This window comes from Myotis yumanensis, unplaced genomic scaffold (assembly GCF_028538775.1).
Source record: "Myotis yumanensis isolate MYYU_CA2020_CCGP unplaced genomic scaffold, mMyoYum1.0.hap1 SCAF_14, whole genome shotgun sequence".
In the NCBI taxonomy this organism is placed as follows: Eukaryota; Metazoa; Chordata; class Mammalia; order Chiroptera; family Vespertilionidae; genus Myotis; species Myotis yumanensis.
In genome coordinates this window covers 18,993,081-19,017,364 of record NW_027223765.1, presented here as the reverse complement: position 1 = coordinate 19,017,364, position 24,284 = coordinate 18,993,081, and positions in this window count along the sequence as shown.

The window sequence follows — 24,284 nt, the reverse complement described above, 5'->3', positions numbered from 1 at the left end:
ATAAATCATCTGGAAAACATGATGCTGTTGCTAAAAGAGAATGAAGCTAATTTTTTAAGAAGCTGATTCCAAAATATAATCAATTAAACCATTGCTCCTTTAAAGAGCACCCAGAAGGCCTCACAGGGATGACTCCAACTTAGTAAAACTGATTTGAAAAGCTACACATAAAAATGAGTCTTCCCTCATTTTTGAAAGAAAGTGAGTGTGTGTGTGTGTGTGTGTGTGTGTGTGTGTGTGGTGTTATCCAGTCATAAAAAAAAAAAGAAGGAAATTCTGCCAGTTGTGATAACATAGATGGACCTTGGGGGAATTATGCTAAGTGAAATGTCAGACAATGAAAGATAAATACTATATGATCTCACTTATATGTGGCATCTAAAAAAAAAAAATGAAAACAAACTCACAGATGCAGAGACCAGATTGGTGATTGTCTGAGGCAGGGGAAGAGGGTGGGTGAAATAGGTGAAGGTGGTCAAAAGGTACAAACTTCCAGTTATAAGATAAATAGTTCCTGATGACAACAGTTAACAACACTCTATTGTGTATTTGAAAGTTGCTAAGAAAAACAGTTCTTAAAAGTTCTCATCATAAGAAAAAATTGTAACTATGTGTGGTAAGGAATGTTAACTGAACTTATTGTGGTGATATTTCTCAAAATATATAAATATTGAATCATTTTGTTGTACACTTGAAACTAAAACAACGTTATACATCAATTATATCTCAATTTTTAAAATGCGTCTTCACTACGGCCATTATGCCTGTGCTATAGCTTTGGCCCAGAATATTTTCTAAATCCTGTTTGTGAACCATCATCAGAACAAATAACAGTAAATACCAATGACGAAGCTCTTACAATATGCCATTCACTACACAAACTATTTTACACACATTGCCTACTGTGATCCTTTACAGCTGCTGCATGAGGTGGGTGTTATTAGCGCCATGATCCAGATGGGAAAAGCTGAGGCTCACACAGGTTATAGAACTCAAAATGCGGAAAGGTCCTACATCACAGAGCTGGAGAGAACAGAAGCTGGTATCTGCACCTACCTTTCTCCTGCCACGTCACCTCACTGTGCAGTCTTACCGGTCACATCATGAAGCCAATCCAATGCATGACTTCACACATTGCTAACAGTATCACAAGCTTGTGTGTGTGTGTGTGTGTGTGAGGTGGGGGGGGGGGGGGGGGGGCATGCTTTTCCAGGCACCACTCCAAGGATACCAAAATGTAAAGGGCACCAGAAGATAAGATGAAGGCCCTCAAGAGGTTTACAAGCTTATGAACTTGGTCCTGATTAATAGCATGCTCTTGCCAAAAGATAAGCCCACGTGCAAAGGATAAAACTTTGTCAGCGGAGATTATTTTAAACAATGAAGGGTGGGGGAGGCAATGCTCAGGAGAGAGCACCTCAGAGACCAGTCACAAAATATGCTCAGTGGTACCCGTGTCACAACTCTGAGTTCCTCCTGAGGCAATTATTTTCAGGAAGATGACATTCACTTGAAGTTGTCTTATGTTTATGAAAGTCCTATTGCTTTGTGCTCACTACTTTTAGTTTATGACCGTGACCTTGAAAACACATTTGAGGTCATGAATGTACCCCTTAATGACTGACCGTACACATTAAACTGTTCACAAAACCAGATTTTCTTGTGATTTTATTTATCTTGAGTACTAGCTTCAAGCTGGCTCACTTATTAAAGTTCTATTTCCCCTTGGCAAATTTTTAATTGTAGAATATTATTTTAGATGCATATTAAATACTGATCTGTGTATACTGATCTGTGTATACCCCAAAAGGGAGTAATGGCATACACCATCAATTTGATAGAAGTTGTAAAATTAGATATGCTGTGGTTAGACTTCCCTTTCAAGCACAGTACAAGACAAACAGATTTTAACATAATAAATGTATTAATTTAGCCATTGTTTTCAAGTTTACTGCACTTACTTTTGATATTGGAGCCCAGAAGGCATAGAGCATACTCCAAGAAATGACCAAAAACTGGTGTGAGTATAAATTAACTTTAACTTTATGGCTGCATCCTCTCACATCATTAAAGGAACAGAAATCATCATTTTTCAGCATCAAATTTTCTTCATCTGACAATATCCGCTTAAAATATGGCACCAAAAATAACACAATATTCCTGATGAGTTCTGACCAGTGCCTATTACAATGAAGCCACTGTCACCATAAATCCAACATCATATTCTCTTCACACTGCCCTCATAGTACATTAACGTCCCCAGCAGCTGCATTTATATTGTTGGCTTAGTTGCAGCTTGTAATCAACTGAAATCTTATGCACATAAAGTGCTACTAAGTCTTCCTCTTATGAACATTCATGAAGGATTCTGTTTTTCAGGCTTAAATTAAGGAATTCTATCTTTTTAGTTTCAGGTCATCATTGTAGACAATTAATATAGTTTTTATGACCAGCTTATTGTTTAATATATTATCTGTTCTTCTAATTTTTGTGACATCCAAGTTGTTAAGCAAATTCCATGGGTCTTTCATTCAAATTGTAATTAAAATGTTTAACACAACAAGTCTCAAGTTAGACAAGCATTAGTAATCTGGTTGATACAATTAGTTAACTTTTTTTAACCGGGTAAGAATCCACCTATCCTGACACTGAGTTCATATTTCTCCATCTAATTCAAAAGAACTTCATGAGAGTTATCAAATAAACTAGATACTTCCTTTTAAATGGAAGATGATAGAATTCTCAAAGTAATTTTCTAAATCATTTGCCATGACAGAGACTCTACTCATAAGTGTCTTGTAAAGCAATCTGAACATTCTTCAATAGTAAAAGATACCAGTTGTACAAAGCTCACCACACAATTCAACAGCTTAGCTGTTAAATCCTGCCTGATGAAAGCATAACCCAGAAAGAAAAGTGGAATTCATGTGGAGTGCGTTTTGGCACCAATTACTTTGATTCGGTACAGATGTTACATCTTCCCATGCTCTTCTTTGGAGCATCTTGGTCTCACTGATGGGCCACTCTGAGTTGTTACCTATCCAAGGTCACACAGAAGCTAGGTTGAAAGCTTGGCAAAGACCTGCCATGACTCAACAGGATGGGTTCATGTGAGCCAAGAATGAACACAGAGAAACAGGGCCAAGAGAAACCTCTGATAAGATGGGGCAAAATGTATTCCTCTCCTGGAAAAAAAAAGAAGAAAGGGGACACTGATGATCTCTATTATCTATGTCAACCACACACAAAAAAATCACTAAGTAAAACTCAAAGCATCTGGAATCTGAATCCTACACAACAGTAGTCTCCATTAAAAAAATTTCAAAGCAACCTACAACTGTTTCTAATTCTGAAGGATTACAAAGGAAGTGTGATCTAGAGAAAATGTGTATGTGGTCTGAAATCCAGTTCTAATTTCTTCACTTCCTTGTTATGTAATTTAGGACTTTGTCGCTTATTCTTCCCAAGCCACAGCTTTATTATCGGTAAAAGAAGCCCCTTTTCACACCATGACATGATATAAGAAAGATGTGCCAAGTTCATAATTATGGAGATCAAATGCGAAAACATAAATAAAAGCTCCATACAGATACATATTCTTATGATAATTAACCATAAATTATTAAGACTTGAATATTTTTAGTGAATTTGATTAAATGTGTCTCTTGAAGGTCATGATAGATGATTAGATGATAGAGATGATAGATATATTTATGAAAGCTATGTTTACAAAATGCTATCGATCAAATATTCTTATAGAATAACAAAAACGTGAACTTGGAATAGAATCTTGCTTCACAGCATTATCTTTCAGATGAGCAAATTGAAGTTTGTATGTTAAGTGCCCCGCCCAAGGTCAAGTTAGTAAAAAAAAAAACAAAACTAAGGCTAAAACCTAGATTTCCAGACACCTGGTCCTTTGTGCTTCCTATGCCGATGGAATGTTCTGTTAGTGATGACACTGTCAGAATTTTCCATTCATACTGTCACTATTCAAAAGATAAATAAAGCCATCACTTTTTCAATACTGCGAAAATATATCATAGAACTTATCTTGGTGAGAAGCTGCATTGAGTAATGCAAAACTGGTAATGCAATGCATAATTGTCTCCACTCTCTCCCAGACAGTGACTTTATCCTCCTGAAAACAATGGTCTGCACAGGCACTTTCGATCAGTCAGAGTTGCCATGTTAGATAAAAATTATTTACACTCTTAGATATATTGGAAAGATATTAGAATAAAAAACAGGAAACTTGAATTCTACTCCAATTCCTACAACTCCCTACCCATGAAACATAAGGCAGCCAAGTTAAGAGTATTTCCTCATGTGCAAAATAAGGGATTTGTACTAAACGACCCCTTCCTGGTTCTGAAGACTAAGTGAAATGCAAATAAAGAAATAAGATTATGACTATTGCAGATAAAAGTATATCTAAAAAAAAGGAAAGTTATCTCATCTGTGATTTGTAGCATTTCCTTATTTTCAAATTAGATAATTATCAATATAACAACTAATATAGTTTACATTTGTTCAGTTAGGTCAATCATCTGAGACAGACAAATCACAAAATGCAACAGTTCAAACACGTGAAATTTTATTCCTCTCTCACAGAACAGCCTAGGCAGCAGGTATATCTCTTCTACATGATCATTCACAGATGCAACTGATAGAGGCTTCCACATCTATAAGTGCCAAGGTCAGCCTGCTCATTGTCTTTCTAGTCCACAGAAAGGGGAAAGACTGTGTAGAAACATATTCACCAACTTAAGGGTTTAGCCCAAAACTGGTAAACCTCATATCCTCTCACATTCCATTGCACAGAAATTAACCACATAGCCATACACATAACTTCAAGGAAAAAACTAATCTCTAACTGACCAACCACATCTCAACTACAATTCTAATACAATGAAAGAAAGAACAAATTTTGTTATATAGCTAATAGTCTCTGCCATAGCGGTTACAGGCATTGCAATACAGTCTGCTATATACTGCTATATTGAAATACGGTCAAAAGCAGTTGTTATAATCCTCAGTCCAGTATTCAGGACACTGTTACTAGGTGCCTGAACTTAGAAGTCACCAGTGTGCTTAAATGATAGCAAGAGAAAGAAGTCCTTTGAGCCCCCATTTATAAATCCCTTCCACCTACGAACTCCACAGAGACCTGGCAATTGGAAATGTACTCAATTTGATCCAAGGAAGCATGCTTCAGCTTTTGATTTGTTCTGGCAATCCATAGGAAACTGGTCTCTTTGAGTCATAAGTGGAATCTGTAGCTTTAAATAGATGCCTTTCCCTAGTAGTTGAGGCAGAGCAGTGAGCAAATATGAATGGCTAAGACTGAGTGATACACAACAGAAGTGTTTTCATCTGTTACTCTCTGTAAAGTTGCTAATGCACAGTGATGTTGTTTATTATGTCTGTTCTTTTAGCTCATAAGTTTTTTTAAAGGAAGCCAGGATAAAACATCCACCACCACCCCATTCCATAGGTCCCTCTTCACTGAGCGTCAGCTCTTCTACTTGAAAAACACAGCAGATGGAATGTTAAATCTAAACTAGAAAGTCTCTTGCATTCCTAGCTGTCAAAACTAACAATGTGCCCCCTGCTTCTCAATTATAATCCACTAAAAGCAATGAGACTATTTCAGAAACCAGAGCATGTACATCAAAGTCTATTTGGGGGAGCTTTTTAAGTATATGAGTTGAAAGATGAATGGGTGAACTCAAGCAAGAAATAAGTGTCCTGATTCAATGAGGATTTATTGGCATTTTCATTATGACTGCTTTATGACAAATATACTTAGGTCTACCAAGACCAGTAAATACTAATATTGCTCAGTTGTGATATGTGCTAAACACTAATATGTATTAGGGTCATTGCAGTCTTTTTTTTAAAATATATTTTATTGATTTTTTACAGAGAGGAAGGGAGAGGGATAGAGAGCCAGAAACATCGATGAGAGAGAAACATCGATCAGCTGCCTCCTGCACACTCCCTACTGGGGATGTGCCCGCAACCAAGGTACATGCCCTTGACTGGAATCGAACCCGGGACCCTTGAGTCCGCAGGCCAACGCTCTATCCACTAAGCCTAACCGGCTAGGGCAGTCATTGCAGTCTTTACTAATTCTTTAGAACGACTTTGTCCAATAAAAATATAATGCAAGTCAAAAATGCAAGCTACACAGATAATTTTAAATTTTCTAATAGCCACATTTAAAAATGGAAACAAAAATAGATGGATTAACTTTAATAATATACTTTAACTGATTATATCCAAAATATTATTTCAACATGTAACTCATACAAAAATTATCAAGAAGCTATGTTAGGTCCACACAGACAGGAGCCAGGCCAAGAGACGTTGTGAGAGTTTAAGAAATTTTATTACATTCTCTCACAGAGGGCTGAGACCAGTATATCAGTGTCAGTGAGCAAGAGTGGGGAGAGCAGGATATTTATATCTCCTATGCAGGTCAGAGTAACCGGTCAGACGAGGTGCAAGGGGAGGCCGGGTATATGCAATCCATTGCAAACTGGGTGAGGTGGTTTACTGGAAACTGGAAGTCGTTAATCATGTCTTACAAAACCTGTAATGAGACTAATAGGAAAACCGCAGGGAGAGTGAGAGCCCCAAGCAGGGGGAAGAGTACTGAGCGCAGGGGAAAGGTAGAGAATATGCATAATAAGCTATTTTATACTCTATTTTTCATACTACGTCTCTGAAATGTGATGTGTATTTTACATTTATAGTACATCTCAATGTGGACTAGCCATGGTTCAGGTGCTCATTAGCACATGTGGCTAGTGGCTACTGTATTGGTAGTCAATCACTAGAGGGTTTTTTCCTCTTAGAGGGTTTTTTCTCTAGACCAGCGGTTCTCAACCTGTGGGTCCCGACCCCTCTGGCGGTCGAACGACCCTTTCACAGGGGTTGCCTAAGACTATCCTGCATATCAGATATTTACATTATGATTCATAACAGTAGCAACGAAAATAATTTTATAGTTGAGTCACAACATGAGGAACTGTATTTAAAGGGCCAGAAGGTTGAGAACCACTACTCTAGACATTGGGACTTATATAAAAACTAGAACCCCAGTACATGAAATTGGTGCACAGTGGTGGGGGGGGAGGGTTTGTCCCTCAGCCCGGCCTGCACCCTCTCCAATCGGGGACCCCTTGGGAGATGTCCAACTGCTGGTTTAGGCCCGATCCCTCTGGGACTGCTAGCTCCTAACCACTCGCCTGCCTGCCTGCCTGCCTGATTGCCCCTAACCACTTCTGCCTGCCAGCCTGATCACCCCCTAACTGCTCCCCTGCAGGCCTGGTCACCCCCAACTGCCCTCCCCTGCTGGCCTTGTTGCCCCCAATTGCCCTTCCCTGCTGGCCTGATCTCACCCCCAACTGCCCTCCCCTGCCAGCCTGATGGCCTCCAACAGCCCTCCCCTGCTGGCCTTGTTGCCCCCAACTGCCCTACCCTGTAGGCCTGACCTAGCCCCCAACTGTCCTCCCCTGTAGGCCTGACCTAGCCCCCAACTTCCCTCCCCTGCAAGCCTGATGGCCCCCAACTTCCCTCCCCTACTGGTCTGGTTGCCCCAACTTCCCTGCCAGCCTGGTCGCCCCTAACTGCCCTCCCCTGCTGGCCTGTTCACCCCTAACTCCCCTCCCCTGCAGGCCTGGTCCCCCCCAATTGCTTTCCCCTGCAGGCCTGGTTGCCCCCAACTGCCCTCCCCTGCCGGCCATCTTGTGGTGACCATCTTGTGGCAGCCATGTTGTGATAGCCATCTTGTGGTGGCCATCTTGTGACAACGTCATGCGATGCCACCTAGGCTTTTACTATATAGGATTAGAGTGATGGAAGTGTGCTATGTATTTCAAAATAAATAATTAGCAGTATCTTAACCCAGAACCCTTCCCCCAGGCACACAGTGATCAAAAATTCATACATCTATACCAGTGATGGCGAACCTTTTGAGCTCGGCGTGTCAGCATTTTGAAAAACCCTAACTTAACTCTGGTGCCATGTCACATATAGAAATTTTTTTTGATATTTGCAACCATAGTAAAACAAAGACCTATATTTTGATATTTATTTTATATATTTAAATGCCATTTAACAAAGAAAAATCAACCAAAAAAATGAGTTCATGTGTCACCTCTGACACGCGTATCATAGGTTCGCCATCACTGATCTATACTATATTCTTTTAATGACTTAAGTCATAGACAAAAACAAGCTCAAGTTATTTCTTTATGTGCATGCTTCTCTGTTCTGCCCCAGCCCGACATTTTCTCCTCTCTGTGATTCTTACATGTTTTCCTCTCATACAAGAGTCTGAGCTTCTTGAAGAATTCCTATGAAACATACCAAATATATATAACAAGAAATATAAAACATTTAAAATCAGCTGTATATTTGTACTGGTGAGGGTAAAAAATACGTGTATGTATTGTGTGTCAATATGCTTTTGCTTTTACATGTCTAGGGAAAAAAGGAACATACCTAAGCAATCACAAATATGTTTATCTCTGGAAAGTAGGATTACTCTAGGATAGTAGTTTTCAATTTTTTTTTTGGGGGGGGGGGGTCTTGGAATTCCTTTATATTTTTAAAAATTATTGAGCACCTTAAGGAACTTTGTTTATGTGAGTTGCATCTATAGATGTTTACTATATCAGAAGTAAAAACTTAGAACTTTTTTTTAAAATATATTTTATTGATTTTTTTACAGAAAAGAAGGGAGAGGGATAGAGAGTTAGAAACATCAATCAGCTGCCTCCTGCACACCCCCTACTGGGGATATGCCCGCAACCAAGGTACATGCCCTTGACCGGAATCGAACCTGGGACCCTTCAGTCTGCAGGCCGATGCTCTATCCACTGAGCCAAACCGGTTAGGGCAAAACTGAGAACTTTTTAAAAATTATCTATTATTTTATTTTAAATTACAATAATAAACTCATTACATGTTAACATAAATAACGTATTTATATAAACAAATAATCACATTCTTCTAAAATACAAAAAAATAGTGAGAAAAATTTATTTATTTATTTATTTTTTTATATTTTATTGATTTTTTACAGAGAGGAAGGGAGAGAGATAGAGAGTTAGAAACATCGATGAGAGAGAAACATCGATCAGCTGCCTCCTGCACATCTCCCACTGGGGATGTGCCCGCAACCCAGGTACATGCCCTTGACCGGAATCGAACCTGGGACCCTTCAGTCCGCAGGCCGACGCTCTATCCACTGAGCCAAACCGGTTTCGGCAGAAAAATTTAAAAAATTAAAAAAGAAATTAGAAATTTATGCATCAAGTCAGAAGTTACACATTTTTAAACTTTTTTTCTACTTTTAAGTGCAAGCAGTTTTTTTAAAATATATTTTTACTGATTTCAGAGAGGAAGGTAGAGGGAGAGAGAGAGAGAAACATCAATGATGAGAGAGAAACATTGATTGCCTGGACATCCCCTACTGGGGATCAGGCCTGCAACCGTGCCTGTGCCCTGACTGGGAATCGAACCGTGACCTCCTAGTACATAGGTCGACACTCAACCACTGAGCCACACCAGCCGGGCAGTTACATAAGTATTTTGAGTAGCATCTATGGCCATGCATTCCACAGTTCCTAAAACCCTAGCCGATATTTGCAGCCCACGTCTTGATTGTTGTTAATAGGCTCTCACTCCAGCAGCTAAATCCTCAATTCTTTAGAATGGCTTGTAACAAAAGTTAGACCCATTAAAGAAAACATGATTGGGTCTTTGCCTAGTGGGATTGAGTTTTGAGAAATCCCAAAATGTGCCCAGTTGATGAGCTAGTCATAGAGGCACTCATACTTAGAAAAAGAGCAAATTAGGGAGCTATCTTCTAGAACTGAAAAACACCTCTGTATATTCTCCAGGGGCTGAGTCCATTGTATAAATATATCAGTTAGGTAATAAATAACAGAGTAATGGGTCGAGGGTCAAGTGCAGCAGGAATGCCCCACCTCAAGGTCTTCACATTGAAAATTTGTGAAACACTTTGTAAATTCTTGGGTCTTGCAGAGTCTCAGGCTGCCTTTTTATGACCCCTGATAGAAATCCATGACTAACTATAAGAAAGTTTCCCACCTGTACAAGAACAGGGACTATCAGCCACGATTTAGGAGGTAGTATGGAACTGCAAAAGGACCAATTTCTGTTTTAGTGCCTCATTATTTTAACAATCTGAAAAATGAATAGTCAGTGAATAGTTTTCCAGCCCTCTTTAAGATCCCTCATATGTAAGTAGCAGTAAATGAATCTGAGACATGCTGGATTATGTTACTAAATAAATAAACTCAAAGACGATTTTTTAAGAAAGCTATTTCTCACAGCATTTTCACCTAAACTGAACAGTGCCCACAAAAACAATTTGAAAATAAGCACTTTTCCCAAAAAATTTACAAATGATCCTTCTCTTTGGTGACACAACAAGATGTTCTTATGAAGAAATGACTTCATATAAGTATTTAAAAAGTGTCATACAAAGAGTGCAATGGGTCCACAGCAAGAATCATGTTTGTTTAGCCCATCACTCCCTTGAAAACAATATTATCAATATTATGAGCACCACTAAAGAAACTAACAGAAAACATCTTGTAAAGATATATGTCTGTTTGGCCAGAAAGCATTAACATTACTCTTCCTGCTAAACTAACTTGGAAATAAGGTAAGCCAAGCCTAATTAAGAGTCTTTAATACAGAAAAGTAAAGAAATACTTTCTCCAAAAGTTTACAAGCAAAAATCACGTCAGAGAGACTCCCCAAATTCTCTGAAAGAGATGTGATCCGATGGCCTTAAAAATCCATAATTTCTTTAACACTATTTAACCTCTCTGTGCTTCAGTTTCCCTGTCTATAATGAGAGTAACACCTTCCTCATTAGGTTTCTTGTAAAGATTGTAATAATCCATGTAAGGTGCTTTGAAGATGGCCTGATACACAGAAAGCATTCTATAAATATTAGCTCTTACTTTTATAATTAAAGAAGAAACCAGCTTTATCTTGAACAATCCAGTAATAAGCAAATGGGGTAGGACAGGAGCATGATTCAAAATGACTGTAGCTGAGATTAACACTCACCCATATCATAGTTCTCCCATACAGCAGTTAGCTGGCTGGGCCCTGACTAACCCAATGTGAAACAGAACTGATATGAGCCACCTGTAGGCCCAGTTCTAAAACATGCTACGTGATCTTTCACATCCTCTCTCTCCCGGGAGGAAGGTTAGAATTCTGAGATGAGAGAGTCAGCGCTACAGAAGGACCAGGAGTTGTCAACATGGCATCATGGGGTCTGATCAAGAGTTTTCAGATTATTTCCTGTAGAACCCTACGGGACTACAAAGATGCTTCAGTGTCCATAAAACCTGGATTCAAATTTCATTTTTACTTATGTGTATGTGTAGACATGCTCATCTGCTTTAAATACTGTAATAAAATCAACATGCACCCTTAAATGTCATACCAAATTGAACCACTCTAGAGACTGCATCCATTGTGCAACCACAAAAATGTGATTTTATACAAATCCTGGTAGAAAAATTCTATCGTTTCTTTGTGTTTAATTGGACTTCCTTTAACTGCATCAGTGATTACAGAGCTCTGCAGGGGTCTATTTTTCATTCAAGCCTAAACATGTCTACAGTACATAAAATTATTAAATTGGCCGCTTGATTACTAAATATGCCTGAGTCAGGATTGTCTTGACGTGTGCAACCCAAAGAAAATTGGGAAACAAATTGGATGCGTAATTGTCATTCATAGCCCTCAATTTCATATATTCTTTAGAATATACTGATTTTCCTTTATTAACTTTATTATATTTGTGAATTTAGAATATAAAATTATGCAAATAAAATACTGCTGTGATCTATTTTATACCCAACCTATAACCTCTACTTTGTTGTGACAGAGCCCAGTGTTTACCGCTGTCTGCCTCCAATGCAACCCGGGGTGAAGGGGTAGCGAATGGGTATTAGTTATATATTGTTTCATAACAGCTACCAAAAACTTAGCAACTTGAAACAACACCAACTTGTCATCTCACAATTTCTGTGGGTCAGAAGCCTGGGCACCGAGGAACTGCGGTGCCTGCTCAGGGCCTCCCAGGCTGACTCAAGGTATCAGCTGGGACTGAGATGCCATCTGAGGGACATACACTGCTGTCCTCCATGTCCATTCAGGCCATTGGTAGAATGTAGTTTCTTCTGTCTTTTGTTTTAGCTTTGTATTGCTGCCTAATAAATTATACTTTAGTGGCTTAAAATAAAGTATAATTAGCTCAAAGTGGCTTAAAATAAAGTATAATTAGCTTAAAGTGGCTTAAAATAAAGTATTTATTAGCTCAAAGTTCTATAGCAGGTCAGAAGTCTGGGCATGGTGTGCTGGGTTCTTTGCTCAGGGTTTCACAGGATGAAACCCGGGTGTCAGTCACACTACATGCCTTTCTGGAGATGCTGTGGGAGAATCTGCTGCCACGCTCACTCAGTCTGTTGGAAGAACGTACCTCCTGTGGTTGCTCGTGTCTGTCAGGGACTGCTCTCCGTTCCTACAAGCCGTCCTCAGCTCCTTGCCAGATGGCCCCTCCATCTTCAGAGCTAGTAGCTCAGAATCTCGCTGGTGCTAAATCTCTCTCATACTTCTAGTATCTCTCTAGTCTGCTATAACAGAGTCTCATATAAAATAATATGGTCACAGGAGGGATTATTCCACCACCGTTTGCCATAGAACACAATCTCCTCAAGGAAATGAGTATCCTATCATATTCACAGGTTTTAGGCACAGCCACAGGTAGGAGATCATACAAGACATGTACATCAGGAGGTGGGAATCTTGTCTTAGAATGTTACTACCACAGGTGGAAAGGGGAGTCCTCAGCTCTGGAGTAAATCTTGCTTTACATTGCCAAATATGATGGCCCCTTGCCAGGGATTTGTGGAAAGCTGGCATGGGATCCAGGTGTAGGTAATAAGAGACAGGATGAAGTCTGCTGAGGAACCTTTTCAGAAATGTTTTTCCCTCATAAGGTTAAGTAACCCCAGTGCCAACTCTGTAGGTCTTCCAGTCCAGATGGGATGACAGGAACCGTGGCCGTCATCCTGCTCCCCGCCTGAGGATTAAAGCATCATGCAGAGAAGGGCAGTGCCAAGAGAGCCGTGCCAATGTGGTGCTGGAGCCCAAGACACCATGCTGGAGCTCAAGCCCATGCCATTAGTGGATTTCGGGTTAGGTAAGATTTTTAATTCTCCTCATTATCCAAGCCAATTTGAATCAGGGTTCCCTTACTTATAGCTCAAGATGTTCTGTGACTAAAAGACTTCAGGTTAAGAGTTAACTTGAAAAATAAAAAAGAGCTCAGTTAGAGAAACATTTGAAAATCATAGCTCTACTAACTAGAGTCAGACAGACCTGGGATTCCAACTGAACTTCCAACATTAATGAACTGATCGATTTCATCGGTAAGATTAGGAAAAGTAATTCCTACCTTCAAGAGTCATTATGAGCATTCAATGAAATTGTTATACACATGGCAAAATAAGGGTAAGCAAAAGACTTGTTTCAAATAGCCGATCATGACTGGAAGTGGGGGGGGGGGCGGGGGATGGAATGGGAGTATGATATGGCTAATCAGGAGAGATTGGAAAGGTGGGTGACACTGGTCCTTAGTGCACTGAGGCCAAGGATGCTGCTAAACATCTAACAATGCACAGGACAACCTCCCATAACAAACTATCATCCAGTCTAAAATGTCAGTTGTGCCAAGGTTGAGAAACCATGGTTTCACTGAAAACTTTGGGAAAAGCTAATTGATCTATGTGGAAGTGAAATTTTTATTATTACTAAATGAACTTTCATCAATGCCATATCTAGTAGTTTCTTTTGTTCCATGACAAGAAAACAAGTTTTTTCATCAGTGGGGGGGAAAAAAGTATGAGATAGTATTCCACATCTTCATTGTGTTTGAAGCATGATATAAGTAGATGGCTATATTCCTATTTTAATGTCAACCTGATCTAAGAAAATGGGAATAAACTTATTCTAAATGCTAAAAATATATATACTAATCCATTCCTTTATTGAAAACCTAGAAAGGGCCAAGCAGCCACTAATCCAGGCATGCAGGATACATCCATGAACTATGCAAAGACCACTGCTCTTTAGATCTGATATTCTAAATCATGGATATAGTCAATGAACATAGAAACAAAGAAACAATCAATTACCTGAGAATATAAGAAATGCTATGAGAAAAACAGCTCAGAGTAGAGAGAGCGGGCTGTAGTGGGATGGGGAGGGCGGGAGGAGGGTAGAAGGAGGGACAGGGGGCCACAGCGGAGGTGTTACATAGGGTGGTCAAGGCAGGCCTCCTTGAGAAGGATTACCAGTCTAGTTGTAAAGACCAGATGCCATCTCATTTTCTTAACCTTATTTGCAAACTATTTGCATATTACATTTATTAGACATAAACAGAGATAATTTTACATTTTTATTTAATAGGAAAGATCAAGTGGAAAAGAGATGACCCCATCAATATCAACCCAACATAAACAAAAGTTCAAGGCTTGGAAAATGGAACCTTTGAGTTACAAAATCGCTTTCCTTTTCCCAAAGTCACTCTGCCTTCTCGCTACACTCCAGTGTCAGGAACAAACAGGCATAGGTGCATAACGAAGCTCCCAGCTATGGAATAGCCCTGTCTGCCTCCCACCTCCTACTGCAAAAAAATAACCAGGTCTGAGGACAGATCAGGTGAGTTACAGCTGAGAATGTTGTGTTTGTTGGAACAGTCTAATGTGTATTGTGCTGATTGCATTATATTTGTCATTGAAGTTAAGTGAGGTGAAAAATGGAAAACAGTTGATTTAGTGATTGTGCATACCTTGAATACCTTCCAAAACTACTACATACTAGAGAAAACATCCTAAAATACTACTGAGCAATTTCTTCTTACACATATTGCTCCATGCAATAAATTCTAATTTCTAACCAATGACTTCAAAGTCAAAACAAGCAATGACTTCCTGAAAAATAGCCAGGTCCTAAGTCACAGTATGTCCTGAATGCCCACGGTTATTCTCCATGATTTTGTTTGTTTTGTTCATCCTTTTAGTTCTGGGCTCAATCATTTGATCAGTCCTTGAATATTTTGAGGAATATCACCATTTATATGTTCCTAACATAAAAAAAGGATCCAATTTAGTTCGATACAATTGGGTTTCCCCCTCTAAGCTGGGTCTGATTATGACCAAGCTATGAGAATTGAAGTAAGCAAGTTAAAACTTGTTGGATTTGCTGCTTAACAAAACAAGGAGACAAATCAATATTTTCCGAACACAGCCTGGGGGAGAGCTGTAGAAGGAGAAGGAACAGCGTTCTCCTTCTTCCCAGGCGTCTCCATGTCAAGAGGGGGGGAGGGGGAGAGGGGGGGAGAAACACTTAAACATTAGCTTTCTCCAAACATCCTTTTATGGCTTATTTTGAAAATATTTCTGGAAACACATTATCCTACAGTTTGGCTATTTTCTTTATACCCTCCCTCTTCAAATTCATTTCAGTGGGAGCTGCCTGTTGGCAGTGGAGGCCTGTGATTATCTCACTGTGTATAATTCATTTAGCAGCATAATGTGCTTTTGCTGGTGCTACAGCAGCACAAGGAAAAACTGCCCACATTAGCATTCCAGGGTCATGCAACCCAGGCCTCATCGGTTAGCAGAGACCCTTGCAACAGGCTTTCTCCGACCCTATGCTGCTGCTCTGGGGGCTAGAGACTACTACCCAAATGTCTTGGGAGGTGGCTGCTAATACCTCTTCGTCAGGAAAGGAGATTGGGACAGCCGTGCAGTGACCTAACCCTCTATTGCTTTGCTACTCAGTGTAAGGTCACTGAACAGCAGCAGCAGAAACACCTAGGTCACAGTGGTTCTCAACCTTCTGGCCCTTTAAATACAGTTCCTCATGTTGTGACCCAACCATAAAATTATTTTCGTTGCTACTTCATAACTGTAATGTTGCTACTGTTATGAATCGTAATGTAAATATCTGATATGCAGGATGGTCTTAGGCGACCCCTGTGAAAGGGTCGTTCGACCGCCAAAGGGGTCGCGACCCACAGGTTGAGAACCGCTGACCTAGGAGCTCATCAGAAATGCAAACTCCTGGGCTCCTCCCCAGACCTACTGAATCAGAATCTGCATTTCCATCAGATCCCTGGGTGACTTGTGTGCACACTGAAGGTTGAAGGGTTTGTCTCTACTGGATGGAAGCCAAGAATGCCGGGATTCTTCTCTTATATTTTCTGAATTGCTCACTATCCTTGCTGGTTTTTATAAGCTCTAGATTTATGCCTAGGTCATGGCATTTATCATTTTTTTCCCTGATTATAATTTTTCATATACCTGTCTGTCATATATTATATTTCTATCTTTAAGCCCTTTTTTTGCCCTTGTCTTTGACTTTGCACCTTTCAGTGGCTTGCAGATGATCAAGACAATATTAAATGAGTACAAATAATTGCTTTTCCACATTCTTTCCAGCAGCTCGGGCATACTGTTGTAGACAACTATTGTTTAGCTTTCCTAACTTCCCTTCCCACTTCCTTGTATCCCTCCAATTTTCCTTTGAAAAATCACTCTTCTCCAATTTCAGACTATGGGTTTCAAGTGTCCCGAACAGCCTGCTGCTAGGTAGCCACGTGAGAGCTTTCATCACCCCGGCCTCTGTGATCGTTCAGGAAGCTCATGTGTCCCAAGCCAGGGCAGCGCCAGCTGCAGCACACTTGCTGGGATGAAGGGAAGGAGGCGCGCCCTACCCTCTATGGTTGCCAAGCTGGTAAAGTGGAAGCCTGGAGCTGCCAGTGGCCAATTCTCACCATTTGAAGGGAAAGCTAATGATACAGGACAGCCATAGAGATCTAATGCACAGTATAATGAATATAAATAATCATATTGTACTATAATTATAGATGATAAATATCGCTTCAGTGGCAATCAAATCACAATACACAAATGTATCAAACTAACACACTGTACACCTTATATATTCCTTAGGGAGGGTCTTCTAGAAGTACATTTCCAGAAAGCAAGTGTTTATTTTTTTGGTGAATAAATGTACTACTTTGAAAAAGTTTCCTGGGAAGAAGGAGAAAATAAGAAAGGGTGAATAATGACTGGTCAATTCTGAAAGACTTAGAGACAATTTACCAAAGCCGAATAGAAAGTGAAATATGTTATACCTAGTGAAATCATAAACTCATCAGACACTCAAGCTTAATGAGTTGTAGGATATGGTTTGAGGAAAGGCAGACATTTTCTGTGAGTGGTCCCATAAATATGAGATGCCATCTCCAAGGGGCCTGCTTGCTTGTACTCAAAGATGGGCCCCTGGAGGCAGGAAGACACCAGGGCCTTCTCAAAGGCTTCTGTACGGAAGGACAGCTCCGAACAAGCCAACTACCCTCGTGCGTCTAACACAGGGGTCATGGAGAGCCAGTCCTTTCAGCACCTCCCAAACCATGCCCCTGATGACACACTCAGATGTTGAGTTCCCATGCATGGGCGGAAGACACTGTTCTTCAGAAACAAGCTCACATCCTCACAAGTTAAATAACACAGATCGCAGTGGAAGACGGCAGCATATTTTGCTCAAATTTAATTGTGTTCATCCAGCAATGCTGCTAGGAATCCACCCTGGTGGCTCTTTAGATTTCAATGTGTGGTATCTGCTGCCTCTCCTTGGGGACCGTAGGAACAGCATGTGTACTGTTGGTGAGTCAGCAAGTAGCCCTACCAACTATGTAAAGGTCACTGAGGTGGGAGGCTAATTTTTAAAAACTGTTTCCACAGCCATTATTTCAGAGCCACTCTGGACCCAATCATGTTCCATAAGTTCCAATTATAAAAATGCATTCATTCAACAAATGTTTATTGTACACATACTTCGTGCCAGAAATTGTGCTATAGCACTGTGGATATCACAGTGATCAAGTAGACAACGCTCCTTCTCTAATATTCATTCAAATATAGAAGCCAAGGAATAAATGGGAAATACATAAATAACTGGAAGAATTACAGCTTGTGATGAATGCTAAGAAAGAATGAGGATGGAAAATCATGGGAGGAGGGCGGGCCAGCTAATCTTCACTCAGTAGGTGTCAGGAAACAAAGCCCTAGAAGGTGACTTTGAAGCCAAATTCCAAAGGATGAGGAGGCAGGGATGCAAAGTTCTGTGAGAACAGAGGAAACCAGAAGTGTGAAGTCCCTACAGCAGAAAAGGAGAACCTGTCAGGTCAGTGTGGCTACTCTGCAAGTCTGTGGGGGGAAAGGCATGAAATAAAGTCAGAAAAGGTCATGGGAACCAGACCGCGCAGGGTTTCGAGGGCCGGACCGTGGTAAAAACTGGGCAGTTAATTCTCAAAGTGAAAAAAAGCCATTGGGAGACATTAAGCCAGGGAGTGGCATGATCTCATCCGAATTTTTTTAAAGATCATGTCGGGTGAATAGATTATGTCTATATTATCACATGGATTTAAATATTCTGATACATGCCCCCCTAGCCACAAAATGCCCCAGCATGATATTAATTTGGGCAAAAGGCCCACAAATCACCCCACCTCCTTATGAGAATAAGCATTGCCGGATGCACTGCCAGAAGCAGTATAGGCGCCACACTTAATGGTTTGTGTTAATTTTTAATTTGATGCTTGAGCTCCTCCTTGTGGCTGTCTGCTTGCAAGGTCTTTGGCAATGCCAGTTTTCATAGTGACTAATGACTAGCAATCTTTATTTTTAAAAAAAAAATACCTTTGTTAATAAAAAGTACAAAGCCAAAAATGTGGGCTTGAAATTTAAGCAGTGCATTTGAAAAAATAAGTTTATTATCAGCTATTACAAACAGCCTTATATGTGTGTATGACATGATATATGGTATACTATGGTTACATTCTCAATGAAACCGGTTGTTTTTTTTTATAACATTCTTGCCAACATCTAGTAAAAATTAGAGTAAGATATACTAGTAGGTATTTGCTTCCCCTCAAGAGTAATTTCATCAAATAATAGAATAGCTTTAATAAATTTGCAGCAACAAAAGGAAATAAATCTTAACATTGTTCCATCCTCAGCATTAAAAAAAAAAATGAAATAGGACATATGTAAGATGTGAATAAAAAATAATCTTTCTCTTCATTCATCACCACACAGAGTTGGTGACTGACAGCTTGAGTTAGAGAGAACCCCAAGCAGTTGGGCATTGGGGACTTTCTAACTGCTGTATCCCTAACTTAATAAGAATTACAGCTTTGGAAAATTGCTCTCAGAAGGAACATCATTCCAAAAAAAATCCCATTTTCAACCCATTTTGATGTATGGAAAGCTTTCGTGCCATGAGACATTCCATGCGCATGTGAGCCAAAGGAAGGAAGCGAACCCGCTCAGCCTGGAGAGCTGGGATGTTTTACCTGGTGGTGAAGTTAATCCTTCACCGCCTTAATTTTCGGTATCTCTTTCCCTCGCTGTACTTATTATTCCCAATGTATTTCCAGTGTGTTCAGAATTTCCAAGTAGAAGCACTCGGGCTGGTGTGTAATGAAGAACGCTGAGAACTCTGTGGGGCCACTCAGCCAGAAGGTAACCATAGCAATGGCACCATCCCTTGGACAGGCAGAAATATTGTGATGGGTCATGCTTGAAACCTAACAATGCCCTCAAAGCATGAATGACAGTCAGTGACTATTCAAGGTGGAAAAATGTATTAAACTTCCACGACTGTCACACTCCTTACAGGTGGCTAACACAGCCCATTGGACTACCCTGCATGTGTGATTGCTGTAGAAAATTGTACTTAACCACAAAGACCTGCTTTGAAATAGCAATAAGGGAAACTGCTACAGAATTCTGTTCCTGGTCACAATTTGTGAGGGTGGGAGTAACCTAAAAAAAAAAGTATAAGTGCCTGTAATTGCTTGCAAGCAAGTAACTATAATATTGGGAATGTGGATTAGTAGTTCATGATGCAGCCTGCTTAATGACATATGAGATAGGGAATATTTCAATCACTGCTCTCACATCTTTTTGCTATTACTGTCAAGACAGTAACAGCTCACTAAAAAGTGGAATCAATTCTGTGTACAGTTTATATAATAAATTTTAAAAATAGTTGCAACAAAAATTTTGAAAAACAGAATACAAAAATACTCAGCTAAAATAAGTGTGTCATATCTAAAATGCGTTATAATTTAAACTTAGTGGAAATCTGAAATTAAGACACATGAAACTGCAGATGACTTCACTAAAAATATTTTTTAATTGCTCTGAATAATGATGTACAAAAAGATATAAGAATTCAAAGAGGAGGTGAAACTATAGTATCATGTGTGGACTGTTGTACACATGATCTCCAACACAATTTAGGAAATCAATCAGGATCCTTCTATCTCAAACTAGTGAAATTAATTTTTTTCATAACTAAGAAATGCAAGGATACAATGATGAAGAGGTCACGAAAAATCAAGTTCTCACTCTCTGTTTCTTTCTCTCTCTGTTTTCTGCTTGGCTACCCTCTGAATGTTCTCCATGCATGGTTTAGGTGTGGAAGGAAATGATTACCGTCAGTCATAGGCCTGAAGACCCCAGAGGACAGAGTATTTTCTCTCCCGGTGCCCTAGATTAAAAGACTCAATGTTGTCCATTGTGGGGTACATACTCATCACTGCACCAATTCCCAAGGCCTGGTGATGGGGTATTATGATTGGCCAGCTCTGGGTCCTCTATAGCCTGGTTGGGCTGAAGGAGCGGCAGGAGGCAGGGAACAGGATATTATGTTGGAGCCTGTTATACACAGAATAATCAAAGGAAGGTGTTGTTGCCAGAAAATGAATGGGAGTGGGGTGAGGAAGAGGAGCAGTGAGAGGAAGAAAATAAGAATAAGAACGATAAGATGTCTACTGCAGTGTCACCAGACGTAGTGATCACCAGCTTCAAAAAACTGGTTACAGAGTATAAGTCCACAGGAAAGCCACAGGGAAGGAAGGGGGTGGGGGGGTGGAGCAAAGTTCAGGAGGAACTATATAAAGGCAGAGTTCACCTCAAATATACAAGGAGCTTTCTAACAATTTGAGGATACCAAAGATGCAATGGGCTACACCTCATAAAGAAGTGAGCCACCTACTTCCAGAGATATTCAGGCCTTAGCTGGAAGACAATTTGGCAGAGATGTTGCAATGGGAGTATAAGTTTCAGGTGGGTGGAAGGTGAATCCAAGCAACAATAACCTTGAACATTTATGATCCTGCAAATTATATCTATTGAATGAGATGGAATTTTCTCTCAGGGGTATTGTTGGCTATCAGGCATTACAGTTCCTAGGGCCAGCCTACAGTTCCTAGGCACTAGGTGCCTGGCCCACCTAGTATTTTCTAAATATTTAAGTTAACTACCAACACTTTAAACTTTTGGAAAATTCATGTAAAACTTTTACTTTATAGCCTCTTTTGAAAAAAACTAGATCTGTATTAGCTGGAGCTAGAGAGACTACACCCTTTATTAGCACAGTGCTCATGTTCTCCCAATTTCCAGCTCACCTCATGTATTTACACTGCCTCTCTTTCTCTTACTTATATTTCACTTTACAAGCCTTGTGTTAATCAAAGTTAATACTCCTCTTTACTCTGATGACCACAGCATTATCCTCTTTCTCCATCAGATTGATGTAAACTCCATCTACCACAATCACACACTTTTAACAATTATGGCAAAAACAAGAAGAAACAATAATGAAGTATAGGATAACACTTATTGAATGCTCATTCTATGCTACTGAGCAATGTACTGAAGCTGTGTTATACAGTATTAGTCACTATAAATAAGGCTTCCACTGCAGTAAAAAAAAAATAATTCCCAATCTCAATGGCTTAACACAGAAAAGTTCATCTCTTGCACACATTTCACATCTAATAGAGATCGGTAGGGTATATAGTTGCTCAAGTATATAGACTGACCAAGGCTTGTGGTTTCTTTTCTTGCTTTTTTTTAATCTTCTAAAAATTTAGTAAACTTCTTTCTAGTTTATTCCCCAAAATTTCATAGACTGACATCTTCATCCATTGGTCTTTGTGAAGCATATTTTCAGAAAATATTCTATTTTCCAGCCTTTCTCGTTGAACTATAAGTTCATTAAAATATTATCTGTTTCTCAACCTATGCCAGTGAGAACATTGCCAAACATTTTGCCACGACATAATATGGATTGCCATTCTGCTGGCCTCTAAGATCACTATTCTTATTGTCTTTTGCCGAACCATTAAACCAATACTAAATATTTTATGTTTTTATTATAATAACGCCCTTTCTATAATACCTACATTATTTACAATAGGTTAAGCTTATGCTGCAGTAACAAGCCATTCAAATCCTCAGTGGCTTGACATTGCAAAAGTTTATTTCTCATTAATGCCACCTATCTATATAAAAGGCTAACATGCAAAGTGTTCGGGAGTTCGACCAAGACAGCAGATTGATCACTCACTATGACATGCGCTGACCACCAAGGGGCAGCGCTGAACATGGCAGGCAACCAGTGGTGGCGGTGGGGTGCTGAGGGAACAAGGGAAGGAGGACGCAGGGAGGCGGGGAACCTGATCGGCCCTGACCACAGGCCAGGTCTAGGGACCCTTCCTGTGCACAAATTTCGTGCACTGCGCCTCTAGTCTAATTATAATAGCTGAAGCTCTGTTCCACCCAGTCACGCAGGAACCCAGGCTGGCTGAAGTGCCATCATCTTATAGCTATGCTATCAGTAATATGCTACCTTCTCAATTGTCACAGCAGGGAAAGAAAGAGATGAGTAAACCATTTCAACTTTCTAATGCTTTGTTCCAGAAGTGGCATACAATACTTTCACATTTCATTGGCTAGAACCAGATACATTACCCACCAAACTTCAAGGGTTGTTATAAATGTATGAGAGTGGATAGAAAGTTTGCTGAGTTCCAGGCTCTGTCTCAATATCACAATTAATTCTTTTTTTTTAATATATACTTAATTGATTTTTCACAGAGAGGAAGAGAGAGGAATAGACAGCTAGAAACATCGATGAGAGAGAAACATCAATCAGTTTCCTCCTGCACACCCCCCACTGGGGATGTGCCTGCAACCAAGGTACATGCCCTTGACCGCAATCGAACCTGTGACCCCTCAGTCCGCAGGCTGATGCTCTATCCACTGAGCCAAACCAGTTAGGGCCCAATTAATTCTTACTACAATTCTATGAGTTGCGTATTGGAAGATGCAGGAATAAGACTCTAAAATTATAGTACTACATGGAGAAGTTGGAACCCAAACATCTGATTTATATCTTTTAGATACTTTTAAATTTATTCATTTACCAAAATGTCTTGATATCCTACACAGAAGTCCAACTTTTCCACCACAGTGTTATTTTACACAACTTATACTTCAGTCTTACAGACTTTTATTAATGTTAGAGATTTTCTTAAATCCTGAACCTCAGCTTATTTATCCATGATTGAAGAAAGTAGACTGAAAATTCCTAATGCCCCATCTACCTCAGACACTTGTGATTCAATTTTCAGGCCAACGTGAATATGATTTAAAACTCAGATGTCAACCCTCCAACTATACTGCTCCATTATCCACAGAACCGTGATGACTGGGGTGATGTCATAAGAAAGATGATTAGTGTTATCCACACTTCTTTGTATTCACTGGAAATCTTTGAAATGTTTTATTTCTCCTTCTTTTCTAGGTTAGGCTATTGATATTACTTCCAAGTGGGATTGCCAAGATAAGAAACATTCAATTTCCCTTGCTTCAACCCATTTTAAAATTGAATATAAGAATGCCGGAACCGGTTTGGCTCAGTGGATGGAGCATCGGCCTGCGGACTGGAGGGTCCCAGGTTCGGTTCCGGTCGAGGGCATGTGCCTGGGTTGCGGGCACATCCCCAGTGGGAGATGTGCAGGGGGCAGCTGTTCGATGTTTCTCTCTCATCGATGTTTCTAACTCTCTATCTCTCTACCTTCCTCTCTGTAAGAAATCAATAAAATATATTTTTAAAAAAAAATTAAAAAAAAAAAAATTGAATATAAGAGAAAGCAAAGGATTGTTTTCTCCCAAGGCCTCACCTACAAACTGGTGGGGTCTTCAGTGGATGACATCAGGTATTTGGGTAACAGGTGTATATCACAACAGAAATATTTAGTCCCCTCCCTGTTACCTATTCATTTCATC